Source organism: Penaeus vannamei, chromosome 26 (assembly GCF_042767895.1).
Source record: "Penaeus vannamei isolate JL-2024 chromosome 26, ASM4276789v1, whole genome shotgun sequence".
NCBI lineage: Eukaryota > Metazoa > Arthropoda > Malacostraca > Decapoda > Penaeidae > Penaeus > Penaeus vannamei.
In genome coordinates this window covers 24,203,228-24,220,727 of record NC_091574.1, presented here as the reverse complement: position 1 = coordinate 24,220,727, position 17,500 = coordinate 24,203,228, and the positions used below count along the sequence as shown (strand labels likewise).

The 17,500-nt window shown below is 37.9% G+C and overlaps 7 non-coding genes across 7 annotated transcripts; 6 read left to right on the top strand and 1 right to left on the bottom strand.

The window, feature by feature from the left end:
* The first annotated feature begins 771 nt into the window (after positions 1-771).
* On the top strand, positions 772-888 carry TRNAL-CAA (transfer RNA leucine (anticodon CAA)). Its single transcript has 2 exons — positions 772-809; positions 844-888. It is a non-coding gene; the product is annotated as a tRNA-Leu (tRNA).
* A 1,730-nt stretch (positions 889-2,618) lies between these two features.
* Positions 2,619-2,735, top strand: TRNAL-CAA (transfer RNA leucine (anticodon CAA)). The gene is made up of 2 exons: positions 2,619-2,656; positions 2,691-2,735. It is a non-coding gene; the product is annotated as a tRNA-Leu (tRNA).
* Positions 2,736-4,088: 1,353 nt separating this feature from the next.
* TRNAL-CAA (transfer RNA leucine (anticodon CAA)) lies at positions 4,089-4,205 on the top strand. Its single transcript has 2 exons — positions 4,089-4,126; positions 4,161-4,205. It is a non-coding gene; the product is annotated as a tRNA-Leu (tRNA).
* A 1,397-nt stretch (positions 4,206-5,602) lies between these two features.
* TRNAL-CAA (transfer RNA leucine (anticodon CAA)) lies at positions 5,603-5,719 on the top strand. Its single transcript has 2 exons — positions 5,603-5,640; positions 5,675-5,719. It is a non-coding gene; the product is annotated as a tRNA-Leu (tRNA).
* Positions 5,720-6,599: 880 nt separating this feature from the next.
* TRNAL-CAA (transfer RNA leucine (anticodon CAA)) lies at positions 6,600-6,716 on the bottom strand. Its single transcript has 2 exons — positions 6,679-6,716; positions 6,600-6,644 (listed from the first exon to the last, which is right to left on the bottom strand). It is a non-coding gene; the product is annotated as a tRNA-Leu (tRNA).
* Positions 6,717-8,509: 1,793 nt separating this feature from the next.
* TRNAL-CAA (transfer RNA leucine (anticodon CAA)) lies at positions 8,510-8,626 on the top strand. Its single transcript has 2 exons — positions 8,510-8,547; positions 8,582-8,626. It is a non-coding gene; the product is annotated as a tRNA-Leu (tRNA).
* Positions 8,627-13,043: 4,417 nt separating this feature from the next.
* TRNAL-CAA (transfer RNA leucine (anticodon CAA)) lies at positions 13,044-13,160 on the top strand. The gene is made up of 2 exons: positions 13,044-13,081; positions 13,116-13,160. It is a non-coding gene; the product is annotated as a tRNA-Leu (tRNA).
* The last annotated feature ends 4,340 nt before the right edge of the window (positions 13,161-17,500 follow it).

Here is a 17,500-nt window from a genome sequence, read left to right as displayed (position 1 = left end):
TGTGAGTGCAGAAAATGTTCAGATAAAGGATTGGAGTGAAACCATGTTGACCCATATCGAATGAACAATGTTGCAAATTGTCAGTTCAAAACATTTAGTCGATCTTCCCACAGATATCCCCCTGGCACAGTGCCTCTGCTTGGGTTAGAGCATGGATAAGTATAAATATCGAAGGACTCATCCAGCAGGTGAGACCCTTGCTTACACTGGCCGTTCAGTTCAGTGCAGCTTTCCCTTGTAAACAAAATTTCCCATGTCATTTACGGTAAATGACATTTTTGCTTACTTGGGCGGCTTGCAAGTCACATTTTTTTCTTCGCAGGCAAACGCAATAGATACTTCACCTGTTTAAGATTTCTTAATTATATGACCCATGCACACTGCTTTGTATAAACAATAACTTATTATCATGGCTAGTCACCCTTTTCACGGGATGCATTCCTCCTATTTCATTGAAAAGCTACAGTTTCCTTAAAGTCGCTACTGATATTACAAAGGATTTACAGCGTATCCAAATGATAATGGGTCAGTTGCCTTTTTATCATCATCCTGAATTAGACCAGAATAAACATCCAACATCTGCATTGTCACATAAACTATGTGACCACGTATATCTGATTTCGTCGTCGAATATCATAAAAAAAATAAATAAATTGAGAGATGAAAGGTAATGAGCACCATACACTCAAGACAAGCCCAAATATACAATTAACATCCATATCGACATACCCTGGTCATATCAAATCGTTATCTATCTACGGCATTTATCACGTCAGGATGGCCGAGTGGTCTAAGGCGCCAGACTCAAGGTAAACTTCCCTTCCGATAGAAGGGCCATGGGCTTTCTGGTCCTCTCTGAGGGCGTGGGTTCGAATCCCACTTCTGACACAAATTTTGAGGCCACTGCCGCGTCAGGTTCCATGTACATACTGTATGCACATTAGTGTACAGTTTGTGTCTCGTACCTGATTTCAGAAGTTCCCGATTATCTTGTCATAAGTGATTAATCTTTGAACTGATGTTGTGATAACCTAGATCCTATTACGTAATAACATTTAAGAATTAATGTTTGACATAGAAGAAAAAAAATAAATCGGTGCCACAGGACCGAACCTCTTCTGTGACCTTGTCCGTTTTAGTGACTTTGGCCTCCTAGTGAACTTGACCTCTTTCTGACTTCAGCCTTTTTGTGACTGGGACTGATCCTTTTGTAAGGTAAAGTAAGATAAGGTAAATGAACAAAGAAGCTAAGATAAATAATTTCTAATACTTCGAAGAAATAATTGAGCAGTTATACTAGAGATACCTTAATTTATTATGTAACTACACCATTGAACATAGATATTTGAAAACTAAACTCAACCTCATATGATTACGATTACCCCCCCCCCCCCGCCGTGATATTATATTTTTAAATAATCACAGGCCTTGAATGCAACTTGTAACCGATTAAAACATGAAGAAAACAATCCGTGTTGTGTTTGTTTGATTGGTGGGAATCTTTCATCTTCGTAAATGCAGGGTCAGCTATGTTGTAAATTACACTTAGCAAATCTTTTTCTGGTACCCCTTTGTGTATGTTGCTCGAATACCTTATGGCTAAACATTTAGCTTGTCTGAATGTAAAAAAAAAAAAGAAAAAAGTATACATGTGGCTCCATCTGCCATATTTCGGTATGGCAAAATGCATCTTTGGATTCTGGTGTTTTTTTTATTTTTTTTATCTTAAGGCGATGAAAATTTACACTGCAATTCCTAAACTTACGCAATAGAGTAACCCAGAAGTTTTTTTATTTGATATTTTGATTTAATTACCCAATCCTATTCTTATAAATTTTTGGGAAAATTACTTGAATATTACTCAGGCCTATCGGAATATAAAACTTGAACGCATGGAATAATCGTTGCCCGAATATACAAAGGGAAGTGAGAAGTTAACATAGCAAGGGGATGATGGATCCAACCGCAAATGAGGAAAGCTGAATGCATGTGCCTGTGTCTGTATTCCGGTTGCCAAGAGAACCTGGCTCTGCGAGGGCTGCCCGCGCCCTCTGCCCAGCCCAGACCAACTCGTTTTGAGTGAGCTCTGCAGTAGTTTCAAGCGCACTTTGATTGCTAAGGAAGAAATCCTCTTCCAGTCTATGGAAACACACTGGTTACTTTTCAACGCATTTCCAAACCTTACTTATAGACGATATATTACAAACTGATAGACATTAAATTCGGTAACCTTCTCACTGCATGAATCTTCCGGAAACCTATTAGATAGATGTGTTGCTTGAATTGCTTGAAGGAACTTTAGCAGTCAGCTTAATATCTTTTCACGGTTCCCGTGTACTGGTGTAACCTGAAGAGAAAAAGCACTGACCTGCATTTCTGAAAAGCTCTCACGACTTCATATGCTTGTGCAACACGAATGGAAAGACAATCAAAGGAAATACGAAGAAACAGAACTTTGAATACAAGAAAAGCTAACTATTTGACATTAATTTACATAAAGCAAGACCTGACATAGGCGAAAAAGACAATCCGTAAATGAAAAGTACATCTCAGCTCAAATTAATTCAATTGCACTGTGATTCACATAAAGGTATGATTACTCGAATAACCCTTATCTAGTCAGGATGGCCGAGTGGTCTAAGGCGCCAGACTCAAGGTAACCTTCCCTTCCGATAGAAGGGCCATGGGCTTTCTGGTCCTCTCTGAGGGCGTGGGTTCGAATCCCACTTCTGACACAAATTTTGAGGCTATTGCCGTGTCAAGTTCCATGTACATGTGCACATTGGAGTACATTTGGTCTCGTACCTGATTTCAGAAGGTCCCGATTATATCTTAAGTGATTGATGTTATGATAACCTACATCCTATAACGTAATAACATTTATGAACTAATACTTGACATGGAAGTAATAGAAAAAAAAATCAACCAGGGCCATCTTTCCCCCACAGTATCTGAGCCTCTTCTGTGACCTTGTCCGTTTTAGTGACTTTGGCGCTTTACTTTCTTAGAAAGTAATAAAATTGTAAAATGATTTTTGTGACACCATGTAGACATGTGGCTGCATTTTGTCATATATGGGTATGGCGAAATATATATATTTGGATTTTTGCTTTTATTATTTTTCGATTGGTGATATTTCTATTCATTACTACTTAAGACGATGGAAATTTGCACTGCATTAAAAAAAATCACTCAATGACATGGAATCTCCCTGTCTGTATCTTTTTTCTATTTAATATTCTGATTCAGTCAACTTTTCTAGCACATGAATTTCAGGAAATATCTATGAATATTGCTCCGGACCTAAAGGAATACAGTGTCAAATTGCGAAGTTTTGGGCGATAAAAGCAAAAACTTTACGTGTGGAATAATCGTTATCCTAATATAGAAAGAGAAGTGAGAAGTTCATATACCAAGGGGATGATGGATCCAACACCAAATGAGGAAATCTGAATGCATGTGTCTGCGTCTGTATTTCGCTTGCCAAGAGAACCTGGCTCTGCGAGGGCTGCCCGCGCCCTCTGCCCAGCCCAGACCAACTCGTTTTGAGTGAGCTCTGCAGTAGTTTCAAGCGCACTTTGATTGCTAAGGAGGAAATCCTCTTCCAGTCTATGGAAACGTATTGGTTACTTTTCGACTCCTTTCCAAATCTTGCTTATAGACAATATATTGCAAACTGATAGACATTAAATTCGTCAACATCCTCACTGCATGAATCTTCCGGAAACCTGTTAGAGATAGATGAGTGTTGCTTGAATTGGTTGAAGGAACTTTAGCATTCAGCTTAATATCTTTTCACGGTTCCCATGTACTGGTGTTGCCTGAAGAGAAAAAAAAACATTGACCTGCATTTCTGAAAAGCTCTCACGACTTCATATGCTTGTGCAACACGAATGGAAAAAATGGAAATACGAAGAAACAGATCTCTGAATACAAGAAAAGCTAACTACGTTAATTTCCATAAAGCGAGACATGCCATTGACGAAAAAGACACTCCGTAAATAAAAAGTACATCTCAGCTAAATATAATTCAATTGCACTGCGATTCAGATAAAGGTATGATTACTCTTTATCATTACCTTTATCTAGTCAGGATGGCCGAGTGGTCTAAGGCGCCAGACTCAAGGTAAACTTCCCTTCCGATAGAAGGGCCATGGGCTTTCTGGTCCTCTCTGAGGGCGTGGGTTCGAATCCCACTTCTGACACAAATTTTGAGGCTACTACCGTGTCAGGTTCCATGTACATATGCACATCAGGGTACATTTTGTGTCTCGTACCTGATTTCAGGTCCCGATTGTCATAAGTGATTGATCGCTGACCTGATATAACCTACATCCTATAACGTAATAACATATATGAACTAATATTTAACATGGAAATAATAATAATAATAATAATAATAATAAAAAATCAACCAGGGCCATCTTTCCCCCACAGTATCTGAACCTCGTCTGTGTCTTTGTCCGTTTTAGTGACTTTGGCGCTTTACTTTCTTAGAAAGTAATAAAATTGTAAAATGATTTTTGTGACACCATGTAGACATGTGGCTGCATTTTGCCATATTTGGGTATGGCGAAATATATATTTGGATTTTTGTTTTGATTATTTTTCGATTAATGATATTTCTATTCAATAGTACTCAAGACGATGGAAATTTGCACTGTATTAAAAAATAAAAATAAATAAAATCACACAATGACATGGAATCTCCCAGTCTGTTTCTTTTTTCTATTTAATATTCTGATTCAGTCAGCCGTTCTAGTACTTATGAATTTCAGGAAATTTGTATAAATATTGTTCCGTACCTAAGGGAATACAGTTTCAAATTGCGAAGCTTTTGGGGGTAAAAGCAAAAACTTTAACGTGTAGAATAATCGTTATCCGAATATAGAAAGAGAAGTGAGAAGTTAATATACCAAGGGGATGATGGATCCAACACCAAATGAGGAAATCTGAATGCATGTGTCTGCGTCTGTATTTTGCTTGCCAAGAGAACCTGGCTCTGCGAGGGCTGCCCGCGCCCTCTGCCCAGCCCAGACCAACTCGTTTTGAGTGAGCTCTGCAGTAGTTTCAAGCGCACTTTGATTGCTAAGGAGGAAATCCTCTTCCAGTCTATGGAAACGCACTGGTTACTTTTCAACGCATTTCCAAATCTTGCTTACTATAGACAATATATTGCAAACTGATAGACATTAAATTCGTTAACATCCTCACTGCATGAATCTTCCGGAAACCTGTTAGAGATAGATGAGTGTTGCTTGAATTGGTTGAAGGAACTTTAGCATTCAGATTAATATTTTTCACGGTTCCCATGTAGTGGTGTATCCTGAAGAGAAAAAGCACTGATCTGCATTTCTGAAAAGCTCTCACGACTTCGTATGCTTGTGCAACACGAGGAAGGAAAATAAAAGAAAGGAAATACGAAGAAACAGAACTTTAAATACAAGAAAAGCCAACTAGACGTTAATTTCCATTAAGCGAGACATGGCATGCACGAAAAAAGACAATCCGTAAATAAAAAAAGTACATCTCAGCTCAAAGTAATTCAAATGCACTGTAATTCAGATAAATCTCATGATTACCCGTTATCTTTATTTTTATGGTCAGGATGGCCGAGTGGTCTAAGGCGCCAGACTCAAGGTAAACTTCCCTTCCGATAGAAGGGCCATGGGCATTCTGGTCCTCTCTGAGGGCGTGGGTTCGAATCCCACTTCTGACACAAATTTTGAGGCTACTGCCGTGTCAGGTTCCATGTACAAATGCACACTGGGGTACAATTTGTCTCGTACCTAATTTCAGGTCCTGATTACATCATATGTGATTGATCGCTGACCTGATGTTATGATAACTTACATCCTATAACGTAATAATATTTATGAATTACTATTTGACATGAAAATAATGATAATGATAATAATAACAAAACATCAATCAGTGCCATCTTTCCCGCAGTGTCTGAATCTCTTCTGTGACGTCCGTTTTAGTGTCGTTGACCTCTTTCTGACCAACCTTTTTGTGACCTTAGCCTCTTTCATTTTGATCCTATTGTAAGCTAAAATAAAATGAGCTTAAGGAAACTAAGATTATTTCTAGTGGTTTGGAGAAATCAATGTGAAGTTATATTACATATTAGCTTTCTTTATTATATAATTACATCATTTATCATGATTATTTAAAACGTCAACGCATCCTCATGATGTGCATGCTTATGACCGATTCTATAAGATGATATGAATGGTCATATAAGATTGTTTTGTAAAAAAATCACTAATCATAAATGCAATTTGTAACCCATTAAATGGGACGAAACAACAAAACAAACAAAACGTTGCGGACATGTAGCATGACATGATCTTGTTGATTTCCCAACATACTAATGGTGTATGCTGATGATTCGCAAGACACCAATGCATTTAATTTCAATGTGGCTTTCTCAGTGCAGTAAATTCAGAATATAATGTGATGTATCCCACCTAAAAAAACAATATACAACCGCGTTCTGCCCTTATACATTGAGATGGTCTGTCCACAAAACTAGTCATAATGGTGCTCGTTTCCATAAACGGAATTCTATTTTCTACTCATCTACTCAAAATTTGTGTCAGAAGTGGGATTCGAACCCACGCCCTCAGAGAGGACCAGAAAGCCCATGGCCCTTCTATCGGAAGGGAAGTTTTCCTTGAGTCTGGCGCCTTAGACCACTCGGCCATCCTGACTAGATATAGGTTGTGATAACGAGTAATCATACCTTTATCTGAATCACAGTGCAATTGAATTAATTTGAGCTGAGATGTACTTTTCATTTACGGATTGTCTTTTTCGCCTATGTCAGGTCTCGCTTTATGTAAATTAACGTCAAATAGTTAGCTTTTCTTGTATTCAAAGTTCTGTTTCTTCGTATTTCCATTTTTTTTTCTTTCCTCGTGTTGCGCAAGAATATGAAGTCGTGAAAGCTTTTCAGAAATGTAGGTCAATGCTTTTTCGCTTCAGGTTACACCACTGCATGGGAACTGTGAAAAGATATTAATCTAACTGCTAAAGTTCCTTCAAGCAATTCAAACAACACTCATCTATCTAACAGGTTTCCGGAAGATTCATGCAGTGAGGATGTTAATCAATTTAATGTCTATCAGTTTGCAATATATCGTCTATAAGCAAGATTTGGAAAGGAGCTGGAAAGTAACCAGTGCGTTTCCATAGACTGGAAGAGGATTTCCTTAGCAATCAATGTGCTCTTGAAACTATTTCAGAACTCACTCAAAACGCGTTGGTCTGGGCTGGGCAGAGGGCGCGGGCAGCCCTCGCAGAGCCAGGTTCTCTTGGCAAGCGAAATACAGACACAGACACATGCATTCAGATTTTCTCATTTGCTGTTGGATCCATCATCCCTTTGATATGTAAACTTCTCACTTCCCTTTGTATATTCGGGTAACGATTATTCCACACGTTAAAGTTTTTGCTTTTATCGCCGAGAACTTCGCAAAGAACATTGCATTCCTTTGGGTCCCGAGCAATATTTATACAAATTTCTTGAAATTTATAAGTGCTAGAATGGCTGACTGAATCAGAATATCAAATAGAAAAAGAGAAACATATTGGGAGACCATGTCATTGAGGGATTTTTATATATATATATATTTTTTTTTTATGCAGTGCAAATTTCCATCGTCTTTAGTAGTGAATAGGAATATCATTAATCGAAAAATAGTAAAAGTAAAAATCTAAAGATATATTTCGTCATACCCAAATATGGTAGAATGCAGCCACATGTCTACATGGTGTCACAAAAATCATTTTATAATTTTATTACTTTCTAAGAAAGCTAAGGCAATGTTTAGCCACAGATTGTTTGAGCAACATGCAAAGAGAACTGCAGTAAAGGATCTACGTGCTGTAACCTACTGACCATGCATTATAGATAACATAATTGAAACTCAGAAGCATTAACTAATACAAATATTTCTTAAATTCGTTAGCATTCTCAGTGACATGAATCTTCCGGAAATCTGCTCAGGTTAAGCATATATCATTCTGATAAACTATAACGCTGACGGATTTGCTTGAAGAAACCTCACAAATCAGAATAACACATTTTTACTTATCTAATGTCATAATGCTACTTGAAGAGAAAAAGTCTGGCGCTGCATTTCTGCAAAACTCTCACGACTTCGTATGCTTGTGCAAGAGGAAAGAAGACAAAAAAAGGAAATGCAAAGGAGCAGAACTTTGAAAACAAGAAAAACAAACTACTTTACGTCAACTTCTATAAAGCGAGACATGCCAGTGCCGAAAAAAGATTAGGCAAATGAAAAAGCGCACCTCAGCTTAAAATACTTCAAGTGCATTGTGATTCAGATAAATCTCATGACTTTCTATTATCATGTACTTTATCTAGTCAGGATGGCCGAGTGGTCTAAGGCTCAAGACAAGCCCAAATATACAATTAACATCCATGTCGACATACCCTGGTCATATCAAATCCTTATCTATTATCTACGGCATTTATCACGTCAGGATGGCCGAGTGGTCTAAGGCGCCAGACTCAAGGTAAACTTCCCTTCCGATAGAAGGGCCATGGGCTTTCTGGTCCTCTCTGAGGGCGTGGGTTCGAATCCCACTTCTGACACACCTTTTACAGCTAGGCCTTTATAGCTTTAACAAAACTAGTGGGTAGGCCTATATCGACCCGTAAAAAGAAAGAAGAAAAAATAGGGAAAGAAAACACGAAGTAAAATGTTAGTATTGTATTAAAGAGGAATTAAATACAAAAGGTAAAGTGAGGCAAAGTTGGCCTTGATAACTCTCATGTCAGCAAAGGTGAGGATCAATGAGCCTTCCAATCGTGTTGCATGACACTCATTTCACTACCAATGGCAGCAGAGGCTTATAATGACAAAATTTGCACTTGACATGATATTCAAAAACATTAAGAAGGCGATTATGCCATTCATCACAATGTTTGAATCAAAGACCAAGTGATCGATTAGTATTATCAATTCAAGATTACGTAAAACTTTGTCATAATGGCATCCGCAACCTAATATTTCTACTGCAACTGAAACTTGTAGTAAAATAATGAAGCATCTTACAACTATTTCATGTATATGGAGTAGCATGACATAAAATCTGAGTGGAGGGGGAGAGGGAGAAAGAAAGGGAGAGAGAGAGAAGGAGAGGGGGACAGGGGGAGGTAGAGAGAGAAGGAGAGAGAGGGAGGGAGGGAGAGAGAGGGAGAGGGAGAGGGAGAGGGAGAGGGAGAGGGAGAGGGAGAGGGAGAGGGAGAGGGAGAGAGAGGGAGAGCGAGAGAGAGAGAGAGAGAGAGAGAGAGAGAGAGAGAGAGAGAGAGGGAGAGGGAGAGGGAGAGAGAGAGAGAGAGAGAGAGAGAGAGAGAGAGAGAGAGGTGGAGGAGAGAAAGAGAAAGGTGGAGGAGAGATAGACAGATAGAAAGAGAGAGAGAAGGGTGGAAGGGAGAGAGAGTGTGTGGTGGAAGAGAGATAGATAGATAGAGAGAAGCAGGCAGGCAGAGTGAGAGAGAAAGACAGGCAGAAAAAAAGCAAAAGGGAGTAAGGGAGAGAAACAAAAATTCTGAATTCTGAACTTTTAAACAGACATGTGAAACTCACATGAACTTTAAGAAAAATACCAGAGCAACCTTAAGAAAAGACGCGAGATGCTTCGATGAATATAAATATTCAAAATATTACTATTTATGAAGGGGCAGTTTAAGGCTAGACACGGTAATGAGACACACGATATTGTAGATTTGGCCATGAATACATTAGAAGGAGGAAGCTAAACTTTTAGAGAAGAGAGAAATTAAAATAAACACAATTACCTCAAGCTAGGTGCCATCTCTGCAGCGTTATGTCAGTGTAAATATTAACGTTACAATATTCTTTATAATTGAAACGTGGATCAGATACAAGTTATTTATCTTTGGAATGCTTACCCCAGTTCTGACTTCACTTTTGGTTGCCGTACTACGATACAACCGCCAAAATGGAGGATTACGGATGCAAACACATATTCTTCATATTCTTTGATCCTCTGTCTACACTCCACACTTTTACGTTGAGATATCCCTCGTGTCTTGTGTGTTGGATACTTGATACACCTCTATTCATTATGTTCTCTCACCGTAACCATCGTATTCGACTTCCTAAAGAGCAGCGGCATAGTGTATTTCTTACTGCATATTCGTTTAATATATCCTAATTGGCGAAATCTGACATGCTTCACCCGGGTGTATTTCAACACGTGTAATTACGAGAATGAACGGATATAACCCATCGAATCTACATTGACTTATGTCGGAATAACCTCACTGGTGAAGGAAATGAACAAATTTATTCTAAACTGTAAACTGTCAATATTGAAATATAAGCAACGGTACTGATGACTATGTATCAGAGCCTTTGCTAATTTCTCATCTGATTTCAGGGTAAATGAACGCCGTTAGTGAAGGAAGGTTGGTTATTTTTTTTACATTTTAGGTATATGCAATGACGGAAAATAATAAACCTGCAATCTGTTAACACTCGTATTTCATTCGTCTATTTCAGTTCTGCCAGAATAAGCGGTTTAATCCTCACATTATTATTATGTAGCCCTTTCTGGTTTATTCACAAAATATATCTAAAGACGTCAACATTTTTTCTTGTTGCAATTAGTTTTATAGTCGTTAATATGTAAAATGTGCTTGGTAAGCATTTTCCCTCACAATGACATGAAATATACTTTATAATTGCGTCAAATTACTGCACTATCAGATTACTGACTCTGCAGTTTGTAGTGTTGCGAAATACTATCTTTAATGATTTATGAAAAAAATATATGAAATGATGAACTTTATTTTTCTCCTTTAATGGCAATCGAGGGCTGTAAATACACTTACCATATGCAGACGATACAAACTTTTTATCCAATCATAGTCGTATAAATGGCCACTCATACGTATTATTTAGTTTTATGACGTAGAACGAATTCTTGAGGTTAAAGTCACTGCTTCCATAATCTTGGCTATAACGTTCTCGTACAAACAAACTACATTCCTTTCGCTGTTCCATTCATAATTCTTTCACCCTTGTACAAGTGGTGAAATAATAGAATTCGGGTACATCGTCGATATGGACGCGATTAGCATACAAATTAATCCCTATTTCGTCTCGTTATTTTGACCAACAATAGAGTAATATTTAGTACTGTCCCCGAGGGTTATACCGTAGGACTGAAGCCATGCCAGAGAGATCGTTCCCAGTCTGTGCGTCTTGGCCATTGATAAAAGGTGGCTTGAGTCACGGTGATTCTCAAATTAAGAGATGAAGTGATAGATAACTTTAAAAGATTATAGGTTTATGTTAACGAGAGAGAGAGGGAGAGGGAGAGGGAGAAGGAATGGGGTGGAAGTGTGAGTCGGTATAATTGGAAATGCAACTTACACCCAGTTTAAAGAATCTGAGCTTACCATGTGGTAGAATATATCATTCTATGATAGTTTTCTTTTATACCATTTTCTGCGCAATTTGATGATAACAGTATTATAGAGTATAAAATCCACGATTCCCAGGAGCCGCAGTAACCTTCCACCTCCAGCGCCGCGACAAAATGACAAAAAAGTCGTTAAGAGCGACGAGAAATCGGACGGATTTGTAGCGGATGACGTATGCGAGGGAAATCAAATGAGCCAGTTAGGTTCGTGCGTGAACGTGACGCGAACATAGACACTCAATAGAAGCAATCAGATATGGAATAGATCGTCACGTGACAATAGAAGCTGGGCCTAGAAGGCAGTTGAAATTCAAATCAGTTCCATCATGGCTAGACAGTGTGTAGGTTGTAAGAACAATTATTTCGATTTCACTGCGATATATCAACAAAATAACATAGCACGCTTCCTAAATCTACTGCCAGTGGAAGTGCAATGCCCACACTGTAAGCCATCGTGTCATTAAAGAAATGACAGATACCAGTGGGTTTGTAGTGCATGGGAAAGAGTTCATAAAACAAAACGAAGAAAGCAGTGTAATTTTACTGTAAGCGAACGCAATTCCCGTCAACAACAACTTGGAATACCCCGACGATCCCAGAGACCCGCAGCCTGGCCCGTATGAAGTTAAGGCTGAAGGTAAGATGTGGTTAGAACTGTTCCTGGGTCTGGGCTCTCTCTTGCCGGAACATACGAGGGGAAGATTTTGAAGACCATACGCGGGTGGGGGGTGGGGTAGCCCTCCTGAAAGGGGGTATAAGGGCCCCCTATATTTACTGAAAAAGTGTCAAATACCAGTTTTGCCCGGGCTCTCTCCTGCCGGAACATACGAGGTGAAGATTTTGTAGACTATACTTACTATACTTATACTATGCTTACTAATATTCTTCCGATATTTCTCGAAATTCCCAGATATGTAGGCCTATCATGCCCTCCCTAGTTATCGAGACCGATATCGTAGTTATGCTTCGTTTGCGAAGGAAATTAGTGCTAGACTCGTTCGAAACACGACGAAAGCTATTGGAAAATTATTCTATTCACCCAAAAATGGTGTGGGTTGCATTTCCAAATTTACCTGGGAGTGGGAGAGAGAGGGGGGAAGGGAGAGGGAGAGGGCGGGAGGGAAAGGGAGAGGAAGGGGGAGGGGGGGAGAGAGAGAGAAAGAGAGGGGGGGAGGGAAAGAGAGAGAAAGAGAGAGAGGGGGGGAGGGAGAGAGAGAGGGAGGGGGAGGGAGAGAGAGAGAGTATTAGTGAATGCTATCAGTAAGTCGTAGTCTTTGAAAGTTGAATAACAGTGTACTTGACATACAGAGAGTTTCCGTTTATCGAATTCTTCGTATAGTACAGCATTACATGACATCTCATGTGTATCTTCGCAATAATCATATTTTCATGATTAGCTTTCTGACAACCTTTAACATAAACCTTTAAGTGAAAACATTTTAATGCCTTTAAAACTACTTGCGTATATGAGGCAATATTGAAAAAGGCTTGATTAACCTAATTATATCATATCTAGGGTAGTTAAAATAACTAATCATTTATCATTCATAATAACTGTCAGGATGGCCGAGTGGTCTAAGGCGCCAGACTCAAGGTAAACTTCCCTTCCGATAGAAGGGCCATGGGCTTTCTGGTCCTCTCTGAGGGCGTGGGTTCGAATCCCACTTCTGACACAAATTTTACGAACTTTGTACTTTTTTTTTATAACCCAGCGTCCCGGAATTTGTATGTGCATTTCTAAGTACTTAAAGAGAATCCATGATTTAATTTTGTGATTCTCGACTTTTGTTTTTTTTCCCTTGATTATCCCCTCGTATAGAAAAAAACGTCAGCTCTGTTCTATTAATGAAGTGAAATTATATTTTTTTGCCTTTCGCAATAATGAGAAAAATAGATTCATTGCCATCGCACTCAGTAAAGACATTGCTTTTCATATCCTTAATTTTACTAAAATGAAGAAATCATATGAATTCTTTGGTTAATCTAATTAGCTGCACAGTAACTTGATACTGTTCGTAGTTTTGTTGAATTAAGATCTTATAAACTTATTAATGACTTTTCATACTTAACCACGCGTCTCTCTTTTAAATAAGCCTGATAAACGTATAGAGAAATATCGTTAATTCATTCCTTTATCAAAATATTAATTAGCATTAGCAAAGTTACCATTAATTCGCCAGATAAGTCACTGTAAAATCAATAGACCGGTTTTCATAATATAAAACATATCAACTATACCTTTAGCTATACAAAATATTTTAATTTAGATCGTGCAGGGAAACTTTTCCTGCACCAGAACGTACATCGTGTAACCTTAATGAAGTGAGATCAGGAAATGAATAAAATAGAAAAGAATAAAAATGATGAAAGCAGCGACCAAAGAAAAAAATGAAAAAAGGAAACAAGAAACAAATTCGCATACATATCCAGAAAAAAAAATCAACCGTTCAGCGCTCTTATATATAAGAAAAAATAAATCCAGTGGAAATAGGATAAAAAGAAGGAAATGAGCACTGCCTTATAAATAAATTTATTTTCTTAATATTAGCCTACATCAATTTATTTTCTTAATATTAGCCTAAATCAATTTATTTTCTTAATATTAGCCTAAATCAATTTATTTTCTTAATATTAGCCTAATTCAAATTATTACTTGAAGTGCCATCTTATCAATAAAAGTTAATTATGTAAAGAAAGAAGAATCATGGATATCAAAGTGCTCCCTTAATTAAGACATAGGATTTTATATCATATTGCGAGAATGCTTAGGATATTCATACACACAGAACGCTAATATAAACATTACTAATTCTTATGCATTATGGACATTCATGATTAAATGTTTGTGAAAGCATTGTAGACCTTTCTCCTTATGAATTAAACAAACATTAAGACCATGCATAACAGAAAAAATAATATTTTCCTTCAGTTGACGATTCAGATTTTAGAATGCCAGAAAAAAACACTACTTTTTGTCGATAATTTATGCTTTCAGATGTATTTTTATGTGATTCAGCGTTTAATAGTAATATATGAGTGATATGTAACATAAATATGAATATGTGTAGGTGTAGGTGTATGTTTATATTTATGTGTATATTTATGTGCATGTATATGTATGTATTTATGTATACATGTATATACATACATGTATCTATGGATATATGTATGTATGTAAACGCATACACGTGTATGTGTATGTTTACGTTTATGTGTATATATATATGTATATGTGAGTGTGCATGTATATGTATGCATTTATGTATGTATCATGAATGCATGTATATATGCACAAACACACACACATGCACACACGTGTAAGTGTATATGTAAGTGTATGCGAGTGTACATGTGCATGTGCATGTATGTATATATGTATGTATGTATGCCCCCCCCCCCCACACACACACACATACAGAGAGAGAGAGAGAGAGAGAGAGAGAGAGAGAGAATTTCCTCATTGCACAAAGATGGTTGTTACACAGCACAACGCAAACAAACACACACTCAGTACCATGTGCCTTGACCTTCATAATCTGATGCAGTACAGATCCTACGCTTGGCATTTCCATCCTAACAACACCTTTTTATCGGCTCCTTCACATTTAAACACTTTTATTTATTTATTTTCTCGTACTAATCTATTCAAAAACTCTTTTATCGTCTTTGCCAACCGTTTACGCATGAAAATCAATGGCTAAAATAAGTATTATCCTTCTCCACAATTATTATTATTAAAACTACGCACACACACCTTAACTCTATTGTCAGACTCGCTCTCATGAATGTGCCCTTCCCTCCCCCCCCCCCCCCTCCTTTAGTGATGAATGTTCACCCCTGCCAGACTCTCCCTGCCATAGCCTATGCTGCTTATGCGGTCGACTCTCCGTTCACCCCTGCCAGACTCTCCCTGCCATAGCCTATGCTGCTTGCGACTCATGCTGTCTACTCTCAGTTGCCTTTGTCAGATTTTCCTCGGGTCACGTCTGATGCTCGCTACGCCTTCGTTCCTCTAATACTGTTGATATTGCTGTTTGTGATACTCTTTTCCTGATGTTCTGCTCTCGTGTTCAGAACTCGTTTGTTCTTTCTAATTTGTTCATTTATGTTTTTCTTCTGATTTGTTCATCCATGTTTTTCTTCTGATTTGTTCTTTTGTTTTTCTTCTAATTTGTTCATTTGTTTTTCTTTCTGATTTGTTCATTTATGTTTTCTTTCTGTTTTGTGCATTTATGTTTTTTTTCTGATTTGTCCATTTATGTTTTTCTTCTGATTTATTCATTTATTTTTTCTTCTGATTTATTCATTTATGTTTTTCTTCTGATTTGTCCATTTATGTTTTTCTTCTGATTTATTCATTTATCTTTTTCTTCTGATATGTATAATTTATTTATTTCTATTTCTATTTCTTTCTTTTTTTTTACATTCTGTGCATCCGACATCTATATTCCTACCACGTTGTGTCCGCGGAGCTCGTGAACTCTCCCAGGAGACTGTTGCTAGCTCTCAGTCTCGCTCCAGCTGTAACCGGGCCAGTCCGAGCGCAGCGAAGAGTCGTCAGCGCCGGCGGGGTTGAGGAGTGTGTCTGACATGAACACGCCGGTCTTGAATTAACATGACGAATAACATGACTTGACTTAATCCACCTCTAAATGGATGAAATAGGTTGGGACAAAATTTTCGCAAATATTAGTGAAAATTATCAAATTCTAAGCGAGAGCAATATGTTATCACTTCATATTCCAAAAATAATTTTTCAGGGTCACTTACTGAATGCCAAGGACTGACACTCCTCCGCTGTGACTGACAACGACCCGATGGATAACCTATATATATACATGCTAAAATTAGGCACGCTATTGCCACCCCTATTTATATACTGTATACCGACTCTCGATCCATATAATACTATTGTGTTTCTTTATGCAGAGTTCGAAAGTTCTATATGTACATTGTTGGTTGTTGAGATCGTTATCTGCTCTTGCATAGTAGAAAAAATAAAACACTCACAAAAGACTTTTTTTTTTTTTTTTTTTTTTTTTTTTTTTTACTCATATTCATTTATCAACTCTAGTATTACACCATTTGTGCAGTTTGAAACGTTATTGCTATATGGATATCTAACTCATACGTAACTATTGCTTATGTATTACTATTGCTTGATTGTCTTCGGTCAAAACTATAAGTAGTTTTCATTTCCCAACTTTCATTGTAGTATTCTCATATTTCTCACACATACACACGCACACACACACACACACCACACACACACACCACTGTGGAAAGGTATGAATGAGAACGAATATCTTCACAATACAAGAGATATTCGTTCTCATTCATACCTTTCCACATTTGTCAACATGAATACGGTTCACACACACCACACACATACACACACGCACGCACACACACCCGCACGCACGCGCACACACACACACACACACACACACACACACACACACACACACACACACACACACACACACACACGTTAACAATTTTGGCACCTTATGTATGTTAGCAGGTCAGGTAAACTTCAGGTAAACCCCTCCCTTGATATAGAATGGGAGCCAAGGGTGTTTAGCCCCCCCCCCCCCTGTGTATATGTCCCCCCCCTGTGTATATAGGCAAAAACTACATGTCATGCACCTACACAGCAACATCCTCGTAATCATGTCCTTATCAAGATAGACTATAAGTAGGGCATTTCAGCAATAAGCAGAAATTTGGGGCAGCGGATATTTTGATATATTATTACGTCTCTTTATACCTCTCTATGCTTTCCCCTTTTAACCGGACTTGTAGCTGGGTATAGCACTTTTTGCACTCGATGTCATTCGGAATTTAGCAAGGCCGTGGATCAGATTTACGAAAGGGGATTTCTTTTTTTTTTTTTTTTTTTTTTTTTAGATCTTAGTGTCCATGCGGTTATTGTTAACTAATTTGCTTTTGAAGAACAGTCTTTCGTCTCATTCTTTTTTTTCTTTCTTCTTTCGTTTCATTTTCATCTTTG